The sequence below is a fragment of the Ambystoma mexicanum genome, chromosome 6p (assembly GCF_040938575.1).
Source record: "Ambystoma mexicanum isolate Mex_15411 chromosome 6p, UKY_AmexF1_1, whole genome shotgun sequence".
NCBI classification, from domain to species: Eukaryota; Metazoa; Chordata; class Amphibia; order Caudata; family Ambystomatidae; genus Ambystoma; species Ambystoma mexicanum.
This window is the reverse complement of record NC_090935.1, coordinates 986,283,033-986,305,401: the sequence shown is the minus strand read 5'-3', so window position 1 is coordinate 986,305,401 and position 22,369 is coordinate 986,283,033.

Here is a 22,369-nt window from a genome sequence, read left to right as displayed (position 1 = left end):
CCTGTTCAGCCATGGTTGCAGGGTGTGCAAGTACACAGAATCTGACGAATGTTCTTCAGTGGGGATGTGTCCAAGCTGCTGCTTTTATAATGGTGTGTTCTTACTGGCAGCAGTTAGCAGACCAGTGCACCAGTGCAACCTCCCCAGACTGTCAGAGGCACCCGTGAGATCCGCTCCAGCACTTCTGGATATCAACAGCCACATGGTTCACCATAGTTCAGCTCCCTGGTACCAGTCATCTACATGCTGGGGCGAGCCGCTGAAGCAATGGCGAGCCACTCCTCCTAATGAGTTCTGGCAGGTGTGAGCTTGTGCCAGGAGCCGGGGGAAACCGCACATTTCAGCCACGCCTGGCGCAAGTCTCGCCACTTCCACCCGCCTGCAAGTGCAATATGCTATTTCTTCAGTGTAGCTGCACAACGCAGCGCCCCTCTCTCCGGCACCTGCTACATACTTGCCAACCCTACCGATTTAGGTGGTAGGATACTGCTTTTTAAGCAGTCTTATCCCCTACCGATTTAGTGTCAACAAATACCAATTTGTTCAATATTTTTGAAACTTTAAGATTCCTACAGATTTTTTGTCACAGAATGTTGGCATGTATGCAATAGGGTAACATGCCATAGAGACTATTACACTTTTGATGTCCTGATTTACATCAAAAAAAGAAGTGCCTTATGTTAGTAGAAACCCCCATGGATGAATCTGTGTCTGATCTGCAGGTCACAGATTCGGATCCTGGGAAGTCCAACTCAGCCTTTCATCCTCCCAACGTCGATGAATGAGTATCAATTTTGATTCCGTAATAATAGAAATGTATGTAAATGTATCCTATGTAAAGTATATTTAGAGTAAAGCACTATATAAAAACAAATGATAATATAAAAAACAAATTATTATTACACATAGCAAAGTCACAACAGTGAAGAGTGCTGCTTGAACGGTGTAGAATTAATCAAAGCCCTCTGGTATTCTGCTGGGCAACATGGCATATCACTGTTTTTCAGCCTGGCAAGTCATTACAGAAGGGAAAAGACCATATGCTAATTAGGCTTGGTCCCACCACAAAAGGGATAGTCCAGCCCAATCTGATAAGTCACATACCTTCTGCACAGGACAATACCAAACCACAAACATGTTTCTGCATCCTCAGTGAGATGTAGTTTGGGTTTCTAGACATATTATGCTTTGGACCCGTGTCTGGACATGCACGTCCACTTTAGGGTGAGTATCGCCACACTCATGAGTGTTAGGGAGAATTCTCAAGAATGTGCTAATTTCCTTTACCTTTTGAGACTCCCAGCAACTTTGCTGGATTTCTAGGATTTGATTTTTTACCTGTGAAGAGTGTGAGCCTTTTTTTTCCCACTCTTCCATGTATTTGATGTGTGTTTTACTTTTGTGTTCTTTGGTTATGGAATTTTAAAACAACTCCATAGGCATCATCTTTTTTTGTGTGTCACACAGCAACTTTAGTGCAGTGGCACCGGGATGTCTTTCAGACTGCCCAAGGTTTAAATACCTTCTCTGGGACTGACTACTGTCTCTCAGAGCATGTAAAGTTAAATTGACTTTACTAGTCTCTTTAAATTTACAGACCCAGCACACACTATCTTCCTATAGAGTGCTGGATGGGTTGCCTAGCTTCCCCTGAGTCAAAACACTCATGTAACAGCCAAATATGACCCTTTCCTACTTTAAATGGCTGGTGGCAGTGATTTAGATCAAACTACCATGATTTTTTCCAACCGCGAACAACGGTAGCTAAAATCAGGTCAGCCATGTTTTCCATTATGGCGCCCAAGACCTATCTGTAAAAACAGACTCCGGTCGACTTTTTTCGACATTTCTCTTAGGAAAGGTCCTTATTGTGTTTTTCTCTGTGCACCAAACCAGGTTTGGTCCCTTTGTTCATTGGCCTTTGGCGGGCTTCAGTGCTGAAGCCCTCCTCTGGCGCCAGGGTGTCTGTGGTGGACAGGATGTGAGGGAGGTTCCCGAAACTCCCTGTGCTTAGTCTCCTAGGAGACCTGAATGCACTCTGGCGTGATTGGCCGGCTGGCAGTCCGGCAAGGACAGCCACCCTGATGTGTGAGTGAAAACCAGGCTGGAATTAATGGGGGAAAACTGTTTAAAAGCAGGTCTCTGGGACTTGGAAAGCAGAGTCGAGCACTGGAAAGTAAGAACTGAAGACGAACTGAAGGAAGAGGACTGCTGCAACTCCTGGACAACTGGGGAAGCCCTGCTGCAGGTCTGAATTGCCTGAAACTCAATTGACAGAGAATCCCTTCAAAGTTAACTTCTTCCCTTGAGTTTGGTGGGAACAACCAACTCATAAGCCACCTGGACACCGTCCCCTCCTGGTTGAATTTTCTGCAGAGTGCTGTGGAAAACTGGATAGCCAGTGGGAAGGATACCAGTTTGTGGTCTTTAAGGCACTCACACCTTAAACCAACGTTTTGCCAGGCTTGTGGCCTCATCCCTGTGCAGTGCAGGAACATCCTGACGTCCTCCTTCTTGTCCCCATGATTGAAGCTCAGGAACAGCGAGATCTGCTCAAACTGCCAGGAACAACTGCCTCAGCTACAGCTCTTCTTCACTTTAAAGGTACTGTGCAAACGGGGTCCGGAAATCTTTTCGGCCATTGTGAAAGTTCGTGGAACTTTCCCAACTTCTAAGGCTTGTCCTTCCCTAAACATTCGTCTAACTTTTCGCCAAGCCAAATTCTTCTAAGCTCTGTGGCAAAGACTTAACCATTTACTACCAGAACTGTGCTATCCTATACTAAGACTCTGAACCATTGACTTTGGCCCAGGCCTTTTGAATTGAATTGCGGTTGTAGTCTACTGAAACCCTTTGCCCTGCCTATCAAAGTATTTGGGCAGTTGATTCTAATTATAACCTTGCCTTTTTACCCCTTTTTAAAGTATCTTAAGTGCCATTCTGCTCCCACTTCAAGGGAGCTGGACTTGTTCAGTAACTTATTGGTTGTGTATTTGTGGTGTATTAAGTATATGATATTGAGCTGCTCTTGCTAGTGTAATGTTTTCAAACTTACTGTGTAAATAAATGTATATTCTTTTACCAAGAAACCCTGAGTAAGTGTTTGTTGAAACCACTATATTTGTTGGTCCTTTGTGTAACTTGTTCTACTGCTCACTCAACTCTTGATATAAGTCTGGCTGCTCAGCCACTGCTACCACGTAACTGTGTAGTACAGGCTTGTACCAAAGGTGAAATTGTACTGACACTTGTAGTCTTAATTGCATGTAGTGTTCCCAAAGGGTACTGCATGTGATTCTGCCTAACAACGAGTGATGGATGGATGCTGTTTAATGAATACTAAACTCCTATCATTGTTCTGGACAATATTACAGACCATAGTTGTTCACCCTGCCATTACAGAATGTTGCCTTGAACAATGCGTGTCATTATTATTCAGTCATACCTTTCTATCTATCACTGTTTTGCTACACACATGAAAGACCAGTACCCAGATACCCAGTTCAGAGACAGTGCTGGGTAACTCAAGGAAAAGAGTAATAAGGAATTTCAGAAAGGATATACCCAACCAGTATACATGTGGGATATGTACATTTCCTCAGTCATTAATCAATCACTTGACCATATTAGATTTTCCTCCTTGGCATATGGTTCTGTAAGACACTGGTCTGAACAGGAAATCTCAATATTGAGCAGAACCTTTACCATAATGGACACAAGAGTATGAACACTCCATGGCAGAATATTGTACTCCAAATATGAACTAACCCAGTTTGAATGACACTATATGTGATGTATTTCCTTTTTTATACGTAGGAAATGTTTCACCTGTGTGAAATAATGTTTTGAAATTGCGTCTACAGGCAACTGAGGATATGTTCCTATAATGATTAAAATATGTTACAAGTAAAGTCGTCTATGAGAGTCTAAATAGTCAATGACTCTATTGGTGTCATATATGGATTTACAAATAACAGTCAAACAAAGTACAGGAGCAGGAGGAATTCTGTGATTCATTTTGCTTTTCTCAATATAAAGAAGGTGGACATAAATGCATTGCAAATATGTGGCATTCTAGAAGGAAAGGATGGGGTAGTGATTTGGAGGATGTAGATTTTAGTGGACCCTCCACAGCAGTGGGGTAGAGCACTGGAAGTAACAAAAAAAGAGCAACAGAATATAATTCAAAACTTTTAGACAAATTAAGTGGAAGTGGGAAGCATTCATTTTAGACACCACACAAAGACTGTAACAGCTGCATTCAAGGCCATGGTCTGGAATGTGAAAGGCATCAACAGTTTGATTCAGCATGATATTTCAGCAAGCTGATTTTCTGATTGTGTGATTGGTCTTGGTTGCAGGAAATCAGATCTATGTGATTCCTTCAAAGAGATTTATTTGAAGAAAAATTAATTGATCTTTTTTAACAAAATTCCAATGCAAATGTATGTGGCTAGCCCCCCCGCCCCACCCCGCAGTCCCTCCTATCCACCACCTTTATTATTATCCTAACCCAACCCCTGCATACATTTATCTTGAAATTCTAACAATAAAATGTAATGTCACCTTCCTCGAGCAAATCATTTGTGCAGTAAACTACCTATACGCAGGAAATCCATATCGCCATTAAAGACCGGTATATATTTGAAGATTTTTCAGACAATAAATATTGAGTCACTCCATTGGCTTCACAAACATATGGCATAGTCAACATAGTGAACAACCTACATTTCATCATCATGTGCTCTTTAAAAAGGCAGATGAATAAAACTACCACAGATTATCAATAATATAGGAATAACCATATTCAATACATTTGCAGCAGCTACTGATCTTGGTGTGTTCATGGAAGAGATTATATTAGAATTTACAATATGTAAACAAAACATTCTATGATGCAGTGACATTAACACTTCCTGAAGTAGAAATGGGCCACACTGTGAAAGACTGATATGTGCCCCTCAATGAAGTTAATACTCACAGTATAATTCACTGGTTCATGATCACTTAAAATAGATGATACTTTGCCTGATTTGGTCTTCTTCCTGTCATGACTACTTACCACTCTCCCTCTCTCTTTATCTGATACTCTCCTCTCACTACTCTCCTACTCATAACCCCATCCACCTTCACTCCTTCTACTTCGTGTGTCTTCCTCATCTGGCCCTCCAGTGTCTTTCACTTCTTCTTCTCCTTGCTCCATCTTTTGATATTACTGCTCCTCCTCTGTACTGCTACTTTCTCCACATTACTTCTCCCTCCTCCATACTACTGCTTTCTCCTCTACGCTACTACTACTCTTCTCCACCTCACCTTTTATTCAGGCACACACCTTTCACTCTCATAATACCTTTACATTCACATCCTCTACTACCTCCAATAAGACCACTCAGTGTTCTTAAATGCACACTCTCCACCCAGTACACCTTACACTCACTAATCAATACCTCACCTTCTTCAAGAATCGCCTTCACACCCCAGTCCACCATCCTTCCTCCTGCTGGTCTCGTGGTCTTCCTCTTAGTCTGCCACCTGTTCCTTTGACCACACCCCAACAACCCAAAACGTACTGTTTTCTGGCAGCTTTCATAGCCTCCCCCCTATTTTCTGATATGTGGTCTGACCCTATCCAATGTTGTCCCATAGTCCACGTTCGGGAGGTGTTACATATAAAGAAGGCCTTAAATAGCGGGTTAAGCACCAGCCCTTTTCTCAGTGAGTGACTGCCAGCAATGGAGACCTGATTTGTGTGCAATGTCCAAGTTTGTGTGAGGGGGCCTTTTGTGGATTGCCACAAGGGAGTTGCAGGTTATAGTGTGTTTTTTGGCTTAGTTGCTGTGTGTACCGGCACTAGTGAGCAGTGCACTGCAAGCCCTATTGCTGCGTACATTTCTGACTGTTCCCTGGCCTCTTCTCTCTCAATTTACTGGTTCAGTGACTCCAGTGCTGGATATCTGTACTGTTGATAGGCTGTACTCTCACCACTGGACTCCTTTCATTCCAGCATTCATGCTGGTTCTGAAATCAAGAGAGAAAAATTGTGAGCACATGTTTTCAAGAAGTATTGGTTGAAATAAGGGAGTACTAATCAAGTACAAAAAGGCACGCTGGGAGGGGACAGGCTTTGGGGCCCTCCCAACTGCCTCTGTCCCCATCTGGGGTAGGTCTGGCTCTGGATTCCTCTCTGGTAGGGCTCCCACTCCAGGCTGAGTTGGGTTCCCATCCCCTCTTGACAAGGTCAGGTTATGCGCCTTGTCACAGCACACACACACACACACATACATATGTTTACACATTCATGTTAATCATCATACACTTCCACAGAAAACAGAAGTACCTCGCTGACGCAGACACACATGGACACACACGCACACAAATGCACATACATCCCTCTAATTGTAGGTGGCAGGTGGCACTTACCATACAAAATGTTAGGGAGACTTTTCATTTTTATGCCAAATCGCCTCTACTTGGGAGACGCCGACCCTTTCTTTTCTAGACTCTCACCCTTATTGTTGTACTACTAAACGAGGGAAGCTTTTTACCCCCTCCTTCATTGTTTTTTCTCTGACCATGGGAACCCTGGTCATGATGTTTGTACTTTTATGGAGTCCTGCTTTTCTCCATACTTTTTAAGGCATCTGTGTTTCACTTTTGCCGCATGCAGCACCTTTTGTGCAGTGTTTCTGGGAGCCATTTGGGCTCTCCTTTTTATATTCTTTTATTTTCCTTAAGAATTACTGTTCTCAAGGTTCGAGGGATACATTTTTAGCTTCATAGCTTTTCCTTTTCTGAGATCAGCACACACTATGCTATGTGGAGTGCTGAGGGGTTACCCTTTCTCACTGCTACTGTAGCATTACAGTGGCAGGCATAACTGAATGGCTGGTGTCAGAGGACATGCTATATCAACTATTGTGCAATTGCTACTGGCGGCTGCCTTCACAGCTGCGGTTATGCACAGAAGGGTCACCATTGACCCAAAGTGGTGCCTCCTTTCTTGTTTCGGCCTTTCTTGTGTGCTTGTCCTTTTTTGGTCCTTCTTCTGCCAACCTGGATGGGGGAGGTCCCGGTTTGACTTTGGTCTTCGGCGGGAATCCTTAGTGAAGCCCACCAAGGCTCCATTGTGTCTCCAAGGGAGCATGGGAGGAGTCTGAAACTCTTATCAGACCCTCCAGGATTTTGCAGCATGAAATGGCAAATTTTGCGGCACAAACCATTATTTATGGCGACATTTTTGCAGCACAATATTTATTGACTGGAGGGTGCAAGATTGGTACATTGCAGGAAAGAGGCTGTGTGCAAGGCTACAAGAGAGCCAGGGTGTCAATATATGTTTCTTTTATAGCAAATAGGAAGAGTCCAAGATGTCTCTGGCTGGGCAGAACAGTGTTTGTTTTGGCTATGTTTTTTGGTTTAATGTGCATGCCTATTTAATATTAGCAATATTATTAATCATTATCAGTTGTAATGCTGAAAATATTCCCCTTCTATGTTCCCCAATCCTGCAAACACCCACACAACTCTATCACCCAACACACCTCACACGTGTCACCAATTCCTCATCTCAACTTGTATTTTTGAACCCCACGCTCAGTCATACACATACTCACATGCTCTGTCAAACTACCAAGTCACAATTTGCGCTCTCTAGTCCCTGCCAAACTGCACATCATACTCTCAACTCACACCGTATGCTCCCCAATTCCTCCTGCAGTATACAGTCCTTCATTCTTGCATGCTACTTCTGCATCTTTCATCCTTTCTCCCATTGTATCACACTCTTCCCTCATCCTTTCTCCCAATCTGCAACCCACTACTACCCCTGAGCCCATGTTCCTTCCACTTTCTCTACCTCTGCTCTCTCTCATGACTGGCCCACCGCCCCACTGAATTTTGCTCTGCTCTCTTGCCCACTTCTTCTCCCTCTGACCCACTGCTCTCCCTCTGATCTCCCTTCGCTTTCTTGCCTACCACGCCACAGCTCACCCATCACTCCCCTCTCACTCCTTTCTCTCACATATTGTGACAATCTTTCAATTTTTGAAGAAAACTGTAGATATTTTCCTAAAAAAATGGGCATCTTAAAATAGAGCAGAAGATATGCTGTTTTTAGATAAGCCATTTTTGGAAATCAGCAGGCCACCTTAATCTCAAAGGTGACCTGCGCATTTCCACAGGGCAGAGCTGTAGCGCAAATGATGCGCTAGCCAGCCACCTTGAATACGTGTGTTGCAAACGCTCTCCTGATAATGGTCTACAGGTTCCCCATGCATTTCACCGTCACTGGCCCTTATGGGTCCTGCCACTGTAAAATGCAACCCAAAAAAACACATTTCTATCCCATTTAGGGAACAGAAATGCAAATGAGACAGCAGCTGTCACACTTAAAAATGTTTTTCTTTTTTTTAAATATTGCATGAGTCAGTAGGGTCAGTAATGACCGTGTAAAGCAGTGGCACCCCTCGTGCACGTATTTAAAGTGGGTGCATAGAGTGGTCTACAATTTCTCCACATTTAAAAGCGCATCTTGCTTGTCAATTTCGGATGCGCTTTTAAATGCGCAGAAACGCCCCCTGATTTGCGCAAAGGGGTGAAAAAGGACATCTGAATGGGCGCATATAAGAAGTGTCCATTCAGATGTCCTTTGTGGATCGGACTGCTCTTTTTTTTGCTCAAGTGATGAAATGTGCTTGCGCATTTCATTCTTGAGTCCAAAAAAATAAGAGTTGAGTCCCGTGATCCCTTCAGTTTTTTTTTTGTAAAACATATTTTTGTGGGTGTTTTTGCAAAAACTGCAGTTTTTTGCGCTTTTTTGCAAAAACAGCCGTTTTTCGCAGCATTTTGCGGGATCGCAAAATCGCTATAAGATGGAGGGTCTGTCTTATGCTCTTTGTCTTGTGGGATACCTGCCTTTAACCAGTTCCGACTGGGAGGTTCAGGACAGGCACTCCCAAAGGTAGAATGTAACATGAGCGTTGATTGGCTGGATTTCTGGAAAAGGGCAAGGATCTTGAGGCAAAAGACAAGTCAATCACTGTAACAGATGAACCAAAGATGAAGATGACCATAGATGCATGCAGCACCTTCCATCAACCGATGAAGGCCATTGAAGTGACCACTGCTGTCCTGACCCCATTTTCAAATCAACAGGGAAGCTCCAAAGAGGATAACTTCCTCCCTTGGTCTAGTGGGACTAATCAGTCCTAAGACTGCTGAAACCTTCCTGGGCTGCAAACTGCCAATACCCTGGGACATGAGACCATCCTGCAGCACATATTCTTCCCATGAACCCTCCCAACATGTTGGCGGACCCCTTCCAGACCACCTGAAGCAAGATACCCCACCTCAAAGTCTACTCCCTAGACTGCAGGACCGAGCAAGCGATGTAAATCTTTCAGACAAGAACCGTACCCCATTGGAGTCTGTGAAAAGGCGCCAAAACCTCAGACCGATGTTGGAGCATAAAGAATCTTTCGCTGAGAGGCCTTTCTATCGACTGCTGCTGTGACATCCCTTCCAGAGTCCCTCCTTTCATTGCCATGACCAAGGAACAGGAGACTGGGTCCACCCATGCTTCACTGTGAAAGAATCCACTGTGAAAGTATCTTCTTCATAACTCCGCAGGTACTGTGGAACTCATGGTAGCACATACCTTGGGTCGTTATGTCACTCCTTTGTTGCTGGAGTGCTGATTCTAGTTTTTGGGTGTTCGCCCATACCGTTCACACAGGCCTAATGCTTGTGCACCCATAGGGAGCCTTTCCCAATGTCCATGTTACCTTTTGGTCCAACAAAAGCCCTTTTACTTTTGATTGAATAATTCTCTGGAACCTTGTCTTTTCTGCATCTGTGCCTTATCTACTTTACCTCCAAACTGACTATGAAGAACTCATACCTAGATAGGGATGGACTGCTAAAGCCTTAAGACCTCTGAAAACTAATACAAGTCTTTTAAAGTATTAACCTACTATTGTTGGTGTTGCTTAACCTTTTTATTCCTACAACAGAACATTTTGTGAGTTTCTATAACAAGTGACTTTGCTTAGCTTTGAGCTGTGTTCAACTAACTGTATAATTCTTAACTTGTGGTTGACTCACTGGAGTATTGCACATATTTTCGATTGTGTTTGTTAGTTTGAAATAGTACTTAATTCGCTGAATAGCTTTACCTTATGTATATCAAACACATCATTATTTTACTATAACTACAAGCGTTCAAGAGTTTCTTTGGGCCTATGTATTTACTGAGTTAATTGTACCTACCTACAGATCACATCTCCCTCCTAAGATAACCCTGGCTGCTCTGACGTACTACCAAAACCTTGAGTAGTACAGACTTATACTAGAAATGGGGCCTATATACCAAGAAATAGTTTTATGAAGTCTTACCACAGGTACACTTTAGGAAAACTCCCCCAACACTGGTGTTACAGCTGGTTGGATTGAGTAGTGTTGGAATACATTGACTCTTGGTTGTACCTGTGTCCAGAGAATCCATTCACAAGGCTGGTTCTACCTAAACAGTAACTAGTAAGTAGTTGTACCATGACCAACTTTAAACCAGAGGCTCCTGTTACTCTTACAGTAGAAAGACTTAAAGAAATGTGTAAACCAAGAGGCCTCCGTTGTAACCTCAATGAGCAGGCCTGTCACCCCTACTCCCAATATTGATATGCTTGAAGATAATGTGGTCAAGATGTAGACTTGAGTGCTCATCTACCCCGAGGGTGAAAAATGAGAGGAGGAGAAAGAAGTAGCTACGCCTAGTAGTCCCCCACCAGCTCTTACCTAAAGGACGCCATCTTCCACTAACATGTCCCCAGAAGTTCTTCTGTAAACCTAAAAGATGAAACTCCAATTGGAATTAAGGAAACTGGAAATATAATCTAAAATAATAGAGAAAGATCTAGAATAAGATCTTAGACTCAGAGAAAAGGAGATGCAGCATGAGTATGAAATGGAAATGTCTCTTGACTCCTCTTCACTTTTATGGTCCTCTTTGTCGGATGCCTCCAGGATCAGGAAGCCACGTCTTCCCAAAGATGTGGTGAGTGTGTATGATGTGAATAATGATATTGCTGATTGGTTGTGAATTTTGGAGTTTACATTTAAAGTGCAATGCATATGTGACAGTGAGTTAGTACCTCAGGTTATCGCTAGGCTACCCCAGAATGGTTGTGATGCTGTGATAAAGTTGAAAGCTGATGAAAAAGAAGATTACCAAATGGTTAAATTATATCTCATAGCCAGGTTTGGGGAGACCCCTTTCCAATATCTGAAAAGGTTTATAGAGCATACGAAGAAAGATGGTGTGGTGTATGAGAGCCTGCAAAACTTAGATGGGTGGAGTAAGGGCCATAAAGTGAGTACTTTTGATGGCATGATAAATCTTTCCATGCTAGAAAGAATGGTTGATGGCTGTTCCACAGAGCTAGGACAGCATCTGGCTGATTCTTAAGAATTTGACCCCAAGACGTTAGCACTAGCTGCTGACTTGCGGGTAGCCAGCAGTGCTACTCACAAGGATTTTGAGGCTCCTTGCAAAAAGAAGGAGGGGAAGAAGCATAAGAAAGATGGGAAAGATCACTCCACTAATCCCCCACCAAAAGAGGGCCACAAACATCACAAGAATAAATCCTCCCATAAACCTCATAGGCCTAGTGAACCCTCTATAGCCAAACCAGTGGGTGGTTACCAGAAACACCCATTCCAAAAAACCTCTGGCAAATGTGTGGTTTGTGGCTCTGGTGATTTTTTAAAGGGGGATCCCAGATATACGGATACACCTTCAGCGATCCCATCTGTCTCCTTAGACTTCACACTCCTTAGACTTCACACATGAGAGACAAGCTACAATGACAGGTGCCAGCCTTCACACTCCAGCTGAAGATGTGGTGTTCAAGCTAGAGTTTCTTCAGTGTCTCTGGGTCTGTGGGAACAGCAAAATATGGATGTTTATAACTCCAATCTGCAACACATGCACCTATTCCAATTGCTAATATGACACCCTCCTACCACACAATCATGTGACATGTGACTCTACTTCACATGGTACAAGACACACTCCTACAACACACACTCCTACAACTGGTGCACCTATGATATGTGAATCTATGACAAACGCTTGTAAAACAAGCGCTCCTTTGACACAGGCTCCTATAACACACCCTCTTACCACACACTCCTATGTCACATGCACCTACGATAGACACTCTTATGACACAAGATTGTAGAACGACATCTCAATATATAAGCTCCTACAACACATGCACCTACAACAACCTCTTACCACACACTCCTACGACACATGTTCCTACGACACATACTCCTTCAACGCACACTGTTACAATACATACTCCTAAAACACACGCTCTTACAAGATATACTCCTACGACACATGCTTCTACAACAGGTGGTCCTACAACACACTTTCCAAAAACATGTGCTCCTATAAGATTCCCTTTACCACACAGTCCTATGACACTCGATCCTCCAACACACACCCTTATAACACATAAATTTAGGACACAAGCTCCTATGCGCCCTGCTCCTAATAATGTACACAGAATATAGAATATGTACATTACACAGTCTCATAATGAATGTACAAACTCTATGCAAAATGTATACAGAATATAAAGTATGTACATGACACATGCTCAGAAGTAATATACTACTTCTGTGAAAAATGTACATGGTGTGGCGAGTAAGAGAAGGACAGGGACTCTTAGAGGAAATGATGTACACTGGTTTATAAAAAAAAAGTTAGAAGGCCTAACTTTCCCTATGACTACGGGTGGTCCCTGTTTATTTTACTCACTAAGGTGCTCATCTGTCAGTCATTAATATCCAAAATAAAAAGTCAGCTGTCCAAATCTACCCTAACTGGCCCTACCACGAAGGGAAATCTAACTTAAATCAGGAGAATGGCTCCCTTCTCCTGAGGGCACTGCTAGTACCAGTCTGTAATATACAATCCATAAATAGCCTCTCGTGACTCCCTGGATTAATTCCTTCAATTACTCAATTTGGTCTTGCACGTTTTCTCTTCTTCTAGAATCCCCTTTGATTCACTCTTATCTTTTTTTATGGTTTTGGCCATAGACCTGCTTGCATCTTTTAAAGGAATATAGATTTCATGGGTTTTCACTCTCACTCTATAATAGTTACATTTTTCCTGACTCACAGGATTTTGTCTCTGAAATATAGGGTCACTGTTTTTCTCTAAATTGTTCTTATTCAGGATAGTGATCTGTTTTCTCCCCTTCCTATGCTATGTTTTCAAACTGGTTCTCATTCTTGTTGCTCAAGTTTTCCTGAGCCCTTTCTCTTAATTGTGTATCTATTTCTTTCCCAAGTTAAGTCTGCTTGCCTTGAGTTAATGGTGTGTTTTAATGACTTTCTCCTGATTCACAATCTTTATAGTAATTTATGTTAAAAGCTAACTTTGTTTCATGTCTTCTAATGTGACGGGTTATCGGTATATTATAATAATTTCCAATTACTTCACAATCTTTATAGCCATTTGGGTTTTAGGCTAACTTTGTTTCATGTCTTCTACTGGGATGAGTTAGCGGTATATCATAATAATGTCCTCTCGCTTCACTGTCTGTATATCCATTTGGGATTAAAGCTAACCTTGTTTCATAGCTTCTACTGTGATGAGTTAGCCATTCGCTATATCTTTTCCCTTTCAATCTCCCCGTACCTCTCGTTCTCCCGGTTACCTTCTATACAAAATGTAAACTTTCATGTAGAGTATGTACATAACACACACTTAAATGGAATGTACACATACTATCCAAAATTTACACAGATAGTATAATATGTACAGTACACACCCTCAGCACGCATGTCCAGCTTGTATACAAAATGCACACAGACAAGTAGAGTAAGTACATTAGGCATGCTCAGAATGATTGCCAAATTCTATTTAAAATGTACACGGACATGTAGAGAATGTACATTATGGAAGCTCAGAATTAATGTACAGCTTCTATAGAAGATATATATGACATGTAGAGTATATGCATCACACACACTCAGAATGATTGTACAGCTTCTTTACAAAATGTGCACCTATATGTAGAGTATGTGCATTACACACACTGAGCATTTATACAAAATATGCACGGACATGGTGAGTATGTACATTACAAACCATAAACAATCACGTAACTGATCATAAAAGTCAACATTATTTGAAAAAAAAAGATTTTACAAAAGAGTTAAGACTAAACCAGCAAAAATGTAAAGTCTACAAACATTTGAAATTATAACGTTAAGGTAACAACATAATAAACGTTATTATTTAATTAAACAATATATTATATTAAAATCAAATATCATGGTGACCTAAACTCACCCACAAACCTATAAGCACATAATATTATAAAGTATTAATCAAAGGCATGTAAACAGGTTATTGTACAACATATTAAACTATTAGAATGTAGATTAAAGCAAACCTTTAATAACTGTTAATGTATAAAAGGTTTTTGTAATACAACAGTGCTATATAATAACAAACTGAAATTATAATATACACAATCAGTATTCCTCCAAAAGGTGCAATTACAAAAATTGAAACACACAGAACATTTAATTTAAATTAACCATTCATTTACAATTACAAAATGTACACAAACATTACAAGCACAGATTATATTGAAATATGAATTTATGAAGTACATGTAATCATTGCAAATATTTAATTTAGTAAACAATCAACATAACAAAAATAAAGCATACATTAAAGAGTACAAATCTATTAAAATACCATATACAGTACACACTTAGCATTGAATTCAACACATAAATCAATAAATACACAACATGTATAATTGGTAACATCTAAAGTACAACACAAATTATGCTAACCGTACAGAAATACAAACAAGTAATGTGTGTGCTAAATTAAATTTAGTTAATGAGTCAAAACATAAATACTAACAAAAGCAGCACACATGTAATACACATAAAAACATAAATAAAACAAACATTCATGCAACACATAACATTACTTTTGCTACAAACATTTGATAGCAAAAGCAACACAATGCAAACCAAAACAGGGTGAGTTAAGGTCACCAAGATATTTGATTTTAATATCATATATGTTTTCATTGATTAAGTTTATGTTGTTACTTTAACATTATTATTTTAAATGTTTTTTTACTTTAACTGTGTGTTGGTTTAACCTTGACTCGTTTGTAAAATCTTTATCAAATATATATGTATACATATACTTTATATAAGGGAGAGTTAAGGTTCTGCAGCTCAATTCAACAAAACCCTTGAAATTCAATGAAAAATGTTTGTTGAATTGATGTTAAGGTGCTATCTTAAGACAACAAAAGCTTTAAAATTCGGCATGTGTCGGAATTTATGCCATCCTAATTCTGAGCCTCCTGTTGCGCAGCACATGAGCACAATGATGACACCACAGATAACACATTGTAAACATCAAATATGAAATAATGGCTTTTACATTTGTATGGCGTATGTATAAATTCAAATCGCTCACATTTCCCTTCTCTTTTCCATATTTCCCCATTCCAGTTAACGGCACCGGCATCCTTACTGGCGCCGTTAACCCCTTACCGTTGACCTCGTAATGAGGCCCTGGGAGTTTAAAAGATTGTAGGTTTTCAAAACTGAAAAGCCTCTACTCCAGAAATTAATAATTGGATATAAATACAAGTATGTTGAGCCAGGTCATCTCACTCCTCACAGAGTTTTTGAAAAAATACTGGTCAGATTCTGACAAACCTAAAAAAGGAATGTTTTCCCGCTCTGCCTGCCACTTTCAAAACAGACACTCTGTAACCTTCCACCAGTTAGATGATTTTGGCAAATCCAATGGCTCCCTGGTTTCACTTTGAATAAAGGGCACCACTCACTGACCTTTTATGTATACCCAAATAGTTGACTTAATGTTTTCTTGAAATGTCATATGAAATGTCATATGTATGTGACTTTTTTATAATGTACTCTTAACTATTGTAACTCTGGTAATTGTTCTGGGTGATCCCAGTGGTTTGATTGTTTGTTTATTTATTTGTATGGCGCACCCGACCCAAGGGTATCTGGGTGCCTTTACATGGTGAGTTACAGGAATACTTTCGACTTAGTTGCAGCATGTACATAAAAAGGAGTGACAGTCATAAAACAAGAAGTACAATAGGAAATGCAATGAACACATATGCAGGGGTATTACCCAAAATTGACCTTTTACAATTGACCTTTTGCACAATTGACCTAATTATAGTGGTCCTAATTGACCTTCTGCACAATTGACCTTTATATTATTTTAGTTATTTTATATGTGTATTGGATTGGTTTTGGATTATAAATAATAAAAGGGGATTGGGTGGGGGGTTGCAGGGGGGTTTGGATTGGGTGAGGGGTTGCAGGGGCTTTCCCCCCGAATATATGTCCTAGTTGACCTTCTAAATTAGGTCAATTCACCCGAGGTCAATTTTCCAGAGGTCAATTGTGAAAAGGTCAATTAGTATACAACCCATGAGTATATATACAAATGTACAGAATGAGGCAAAACATAGTAGTCCACCTAGGAAGCAGGTTAAAATCAGGACAGAGGGGATAGTCTGAGTTCTAATGTATTCTAATATATACCTGATTAGGGCAGGCCATGGATGTCATTGGTGATGAGCAGGTTTATAATTTTGCGCCTGAACATATGAAAGGGTTGGTCTGCTCTCAGTGAAGTGGGTAAGACATTCCAGGCCTGGGCTGCCATGACAGGGAAGCTAGTTCCCCCTGCCTTTTTAAAGTTAAATCTGGGCACAACTAGTCGTGCTGAATTGTTGGTCCTAGTATGGCGGGTCAAGGAATGTTTATTGATTCTCTCAGAGAGGTATATAGGGGCTGTAAGGTTAAGGCATTTATGGGTTAAAGATAAGGTTTTGAACATTATTTTATCTTTAGTGTTAAGCCATTTGATCTGTCTTCTCAGGTGTGAAATGTGTTCGGTCCTGGGTATACCAAGAGCGGCTCTTAAGGCGTTATTTTTCAGAGTTTGGATTTTCTTGATGAGGTATTTGTTGGCCTCTAGATAAAGAGCATTACAATAATCCAACTTGGATAGGATATGTGCTCTCGCTAGGGTGGTACAGCTTTCCTTCGACAGGAATGGTCTGCATGCTCTGATCAATTTGCATGTGTAAGCTGTGACGGATGCCAGGGAGCTAACTTGGATGTGGAACCAAGTATTAGCAGCTCGGACTTGCATCATTCAGGCATAGGCCGTGTGTGGCCATCCATGCCTAAATGATGAGGTATATTTTATTTACCAAGGCCAGGTCCCTGTCATACTCGCCCCAGAGGAGTATGAGGATCTGGGTGTCATCTGCATAGTTAGTGTAGGTGACACCCAGATGATCTAGGTCATCGAACAATGGCTTTGTAAATATGTTATGCAATGTGGGGGAGACACAAGAGCCTTGTAGTACCCCACAGGTTATAGGGATTGGGTCGGCTGCTGCAAGTTGCGAGAAGACTTGCATGGTCCTGTTATTGAGGAAAGATTTAATCCAGGTAATGGCACTTTGGGAGAAGTGCATTGCTGAGGCCAAATGGTTGCATAGAACTTGGTGATCCACAAAATCGAAGGCGGCCGAAAGGTCGAGAAGTAGCAGCAGCGCTGTTTTTCCCTTGTCCGTCAGTTAATTGATTTATGTTTTTAAGTCTATTAGAGCTGTCTCGGTACCATGACGGTGTCTGAAACCCGATTGTCGGACCCAAGGAGGTGATTAGACTCTAAATACTCCTGAATTTTATTATAGGCCATTTTGTCAAGGATCTTGAGTAGAAAAAGTATTGTGGTGATAGGCCTGTAGTTAGTCGGGATTGAAGGATCTAGACTTTATTTTTTCAAGAGGGATAGGACCCAAGACTTTTTGAGATTGCCTGGGAGGGTGCCTGAAGTAAATGAGGAATTGATCAGTTTAGTTATGAAAGGCGCAAGGTCTCTAGCAGCATACTTGATGATCTGTGCCCGACAACTGTCTCCTTGGCAGTTAGATGGTTTAAGTGAAAGAATGACTTTTTCATCTTCATAAATCGAGACTTGAGAGAATTTGAACTGATTAGGGGGTTTGTTGGTGGCTGTTGAGGTAATGTTGAGTTAATGCTAGGTTTATCTATACTGGGTAATGTAGCTTTTTTATTAGCGATTTTACTTTAGAGTAGGGAGTTTTTATTCTGTAAGGCATTCTGTATACTTGTGCACCAGGGTTTGTCCTTGAGGCAATCATGTATCTGTGGGATGGGAGCTTGCAGTTCCCTGAGAACTGGCTTTATTAATCCTTTCATTGTAAGAATATTGTTTGGCGCATATCATTTCCTTTTTGTAGAGGGATGCTAGGTTGGTCAAGTTAGTTTTATTTTCATCGGTGGGGCTGACTTTCCATAGGGCTTCAAGCTTTCTTTTTTCCTTTCTCAAGGTTTTGAGATGGGGTGTAAACCATGAGTTCAGATGGGCTTTTCGTTTGCTTTTCCGTATCTTGAGTGGAGCAATTGTATCAAGTGCTCTTGTCCTGGCCTCAATATAGGCATGTATTAGATTGTCTGGACTAGTTGAGTTGGGAAGTAGGCCAAGAGTCAGAAGGATAAGCGGAATAATTTTATCTGTAGTGATGTTTTTTTATTCCTAGTGAGGGGGTGGTGCTATGGGAATGACTTTAGGTTTGGAGGTAGTGGCTGGCATAATAAATGATATCAGGTAGTGATAAGCTAGTCCAAGCTAGAGGTGATATCGACGTGATGGAGGTAATGCAATTGTAGTCTGCTAGCCAGTCAAGGGTTCTCCCTTTGTCGTGAGTCGCCTGAGTCACTCTTTGCGTGAGCTCTTGTTCTGTTACTATATTGGCAATTGCCAGGGCTTGGTGATCATTATGATTATTGAATCCTAAATTAAAGTCTCCAAGCAGGAGTATTTTGGAGTTTAGTTTGGTATTCTCAGAGAGGATGGCAGATATGTCCTCTTCAAATGATCCAGTAGGTCCTGGCAGTATATATATAAGATGGATTGTTAGGGCGTCCTTGTCAGAGATAGGGAATTTGGCTGTGAGTAGTTCACATGAGCTAGTGGCGGGAGAGGGTATAATTCTCAGGGCCAGGTCAGATTTAGTGAGGAGAGCAATGCTACCGCCCCTGGAGTCAGCTTTGTCTGCTCTTATGATTTCATAATTTTTCGGTATAGCTAGGAGGAGGGCAGGGCCAGTGGCAGCATAGAGCCAGGATTTGGTTATAGCAAGAAAGTCATAGTCCTCACCAGTGATCAGGTCTGCTATTTCTGTGGGGTGTGCTACTAGGGATCTGGCGTTCATTAAGGTGAGTTCTTCAACAGTGTTTTAGTGAGGTGGCAGGTGGCAGCAGTAGGAGTGGTAGGCAAAGTAGTGTGACATATTTTGGGTGAAGGGATGGGAATGGCGATGTTTGGGTGGGAGTTTTCCTTTCCTTGTGGAGTTGTTGCTGATAAAGGTGTGGATAGTTCGGGAGGAGGACTTGGAGGGCGGTTTGTGGAGCTTGGATAATCTGGCTCAAAGTGTGGAATTTCATACTGGGGGTGCACACGGGAGAGTAGTTGGAGTGGTAAGGCGACAGGTCATGGGGGGAGGATGAGGGCTATGGCTAAAGACCATGCTGATGGTGTTTCCTGACTGTGTGGTAATGGATGGTAGGGGTAGGGTGTAGAGGTGTTGGTGGTTGAGGAGCCGCATATGAGCTGAGGGTGCAAATTAATGGGAATCGTTGATAAAGGAATGCCTGTATCTGTGTCTAATCTAGTTGTTCTAAGGTGGTCCCTGTTATTTGGGGTAGGTGGTGTACATGCTTCTGTTCTCAGCATTAGTGAAGCATATAATAGTTTTAACAGTATAAATCTGAAGGCATGCATAATGCTAGCCAGGTACAGAATATTCACAGTAGGTAGCAATCATATATATCAAGGTATATACTGGTCTAGAGCAGCGGGAGTGCTAGTTCCATGCCTTTAGAGTGCTGGTATGGAACTGGCTAACAAAGTGGTAGAGCCCACATAGTAAAGGGATCGAGCGGCCAATATGGTTTCAGCAAAGGAAGGTACACATAAGGAAACAATGTAGCATCAGGGGGCACACTATCTAAGGCTAAGTTCATAACATAGGTAGGGAAATAGCGCATTAAGCGCTAGTCATCTGGGCTATATCATGTTAGAAGATAAGGGAGATCTGGTGAGGTTGCGCACATAGATAACATGCATATAAACAAGCGTGTTATGCAATATAAAGATGGCAGAGAACTAATCCAATAATAACCTGACAGTGGCTTTAAAATTAGTAACATGGCAGCATGCTATACAATAGTTAACCTGGCAGTGGACAATGCAGTTGCTAGGAGGTGGGGGGTACGCAATTAATAATCTAGCAGTGGGCTAAACTATGGATAACACAGCAGTGGGCTATGCAATTGAATTCTAGACCAAGGCTTGTATAAGTAATGACTATGGCGGATGTTATTGCAGTGTGCATGAGGTAATACGTGAACAAATAGGTACCACAAGACGAAACAAGCATATATGCAATTGTTGTAGCATAGGTAAAGAGGGACATGGCATACCAATGTCAACTTGGCAAGTACAGGGTAAAGGACAAGTACAGGGTAGCGAATAGTGTCATGAGCAGAAGCATCGCATCCGGGTGTCTGTAGAATGTCCGGCAGTGAGAAGCAGGCAGCGTCCTGATTGTGGGCTAGTCTCTAGGTAGGGGATCCAGTATGTTAATGGGTGGAAGTCGCTGCTACGCTTGAAAGCGCGGCTAGCAGTGCCTTCAAAATGTTAATGAGGGCAGAGTGAGCATATAGGAGGCAGGATGCTTCGGGGCAGGTTAAGAACGGCAGCAGGAGTAGCTTGGGTGAGGGGCATGGAGAAAATGTATAAAGTAGGAGTACTCACACACAGTGGTTACGTTGATAAGGAGGCAGCATGGCTTGCAAACGGCCTGCCACGACAGGCACAAACAGACCTTTTACCACAGGCCTTCTAACAATAGGCTGGCTCCTACCTACCGGGCGCCCTGTTTGGAGGATAAGCTGCCTACAGCCTAGCTAATCAGCGGATGCTGGAGAGTAGCAGTGGGGCTACTCATTAGGGTATGAAAGGGTGGCGGCCATTATTAAATGCAGAGGCGAACAATCAGAAAGATAGACTTCACTTTCAATGCCAGTTCTGGGCAACAGCGACCTCGTGGAACATGTATTTCATTTCTCAGGCAAATATGGATGAAATACGGATATTCAAAGCTGCGTTGTAAAATAACGTAAATAACATAGGCATTATATATATTCTGAATTGAGTATTACTAAGGTATGACTGATTTATCTGTGACTAATTTGTTATCTTTATTATGACAATTCCTTTTTCCTCCGAGGTATGAGAAAGCACTTTTTCTATGGATGCTTAATGCATGCCATAATATTTTCTCATTTCATCAGTGGGCTTCTGTGTTAAGACTCCAAAAGTCTTTGCGATGATAGAGAGAGTTGGTATAGAAATTGGTGACATTTATTTTGCAATGTGAACATTGTGATTTGCAAATTACATCCATTGTTGTCTACAAAACTATTAACTTTCTTTGGCCACCATTTTTGAACACCTTTGATGATACCTACATTTAATGTTGATTAGAGATTAAACATCTATTTTGTGGATAAAATAGCAGCATACCTTCAATATAATTCAGCGATGGAACTTATGAATATAGTTGCTTTTAGATTTTAAGCACATCTCTCATGAAGAAACAAAGCAGAAATTATACATTTTAAGCCTAGTACAATATCACTCGCCTACCCACACTCAAATGTTCAAATGACCCTTAGCAACCTGTTAGATAATATAGAACGGCAAAAATCTGGGAATTCTATTTGACTGAAACATATTCCCTCTCCCACCAAAAACATACTCTTACTAAAAGCTCTCACCACCACTTGATGAAAAGAATGCCCTCTTCTAGGAGTGAACCACCAAGTCGATTTGGTTGAAACATCAGTACCGAGCAAATTAGACTATTGTAATTGACTATACCATGGAATACAAAACTATCTTATTAAACAATTACTATTTATTCAAAATAGGGCAGCCAGATTTATGTTAGGATTAAAACCCCAAGACGACATCTCACAAGCCATTACGTTCTAAATGTGGTTATCGGTTGAATAGAGAATACACTAAAAACTCTCTATCATACTAACAAAATCATCTTTAAAAAACGGCTGAATTAGCTTGTTAATCCTATCTCACATTAGTGCCAGACAAGGGATATTAATTCATCCAAAGCCAAGTTGTTACAAATGTTCCTAAATGCTC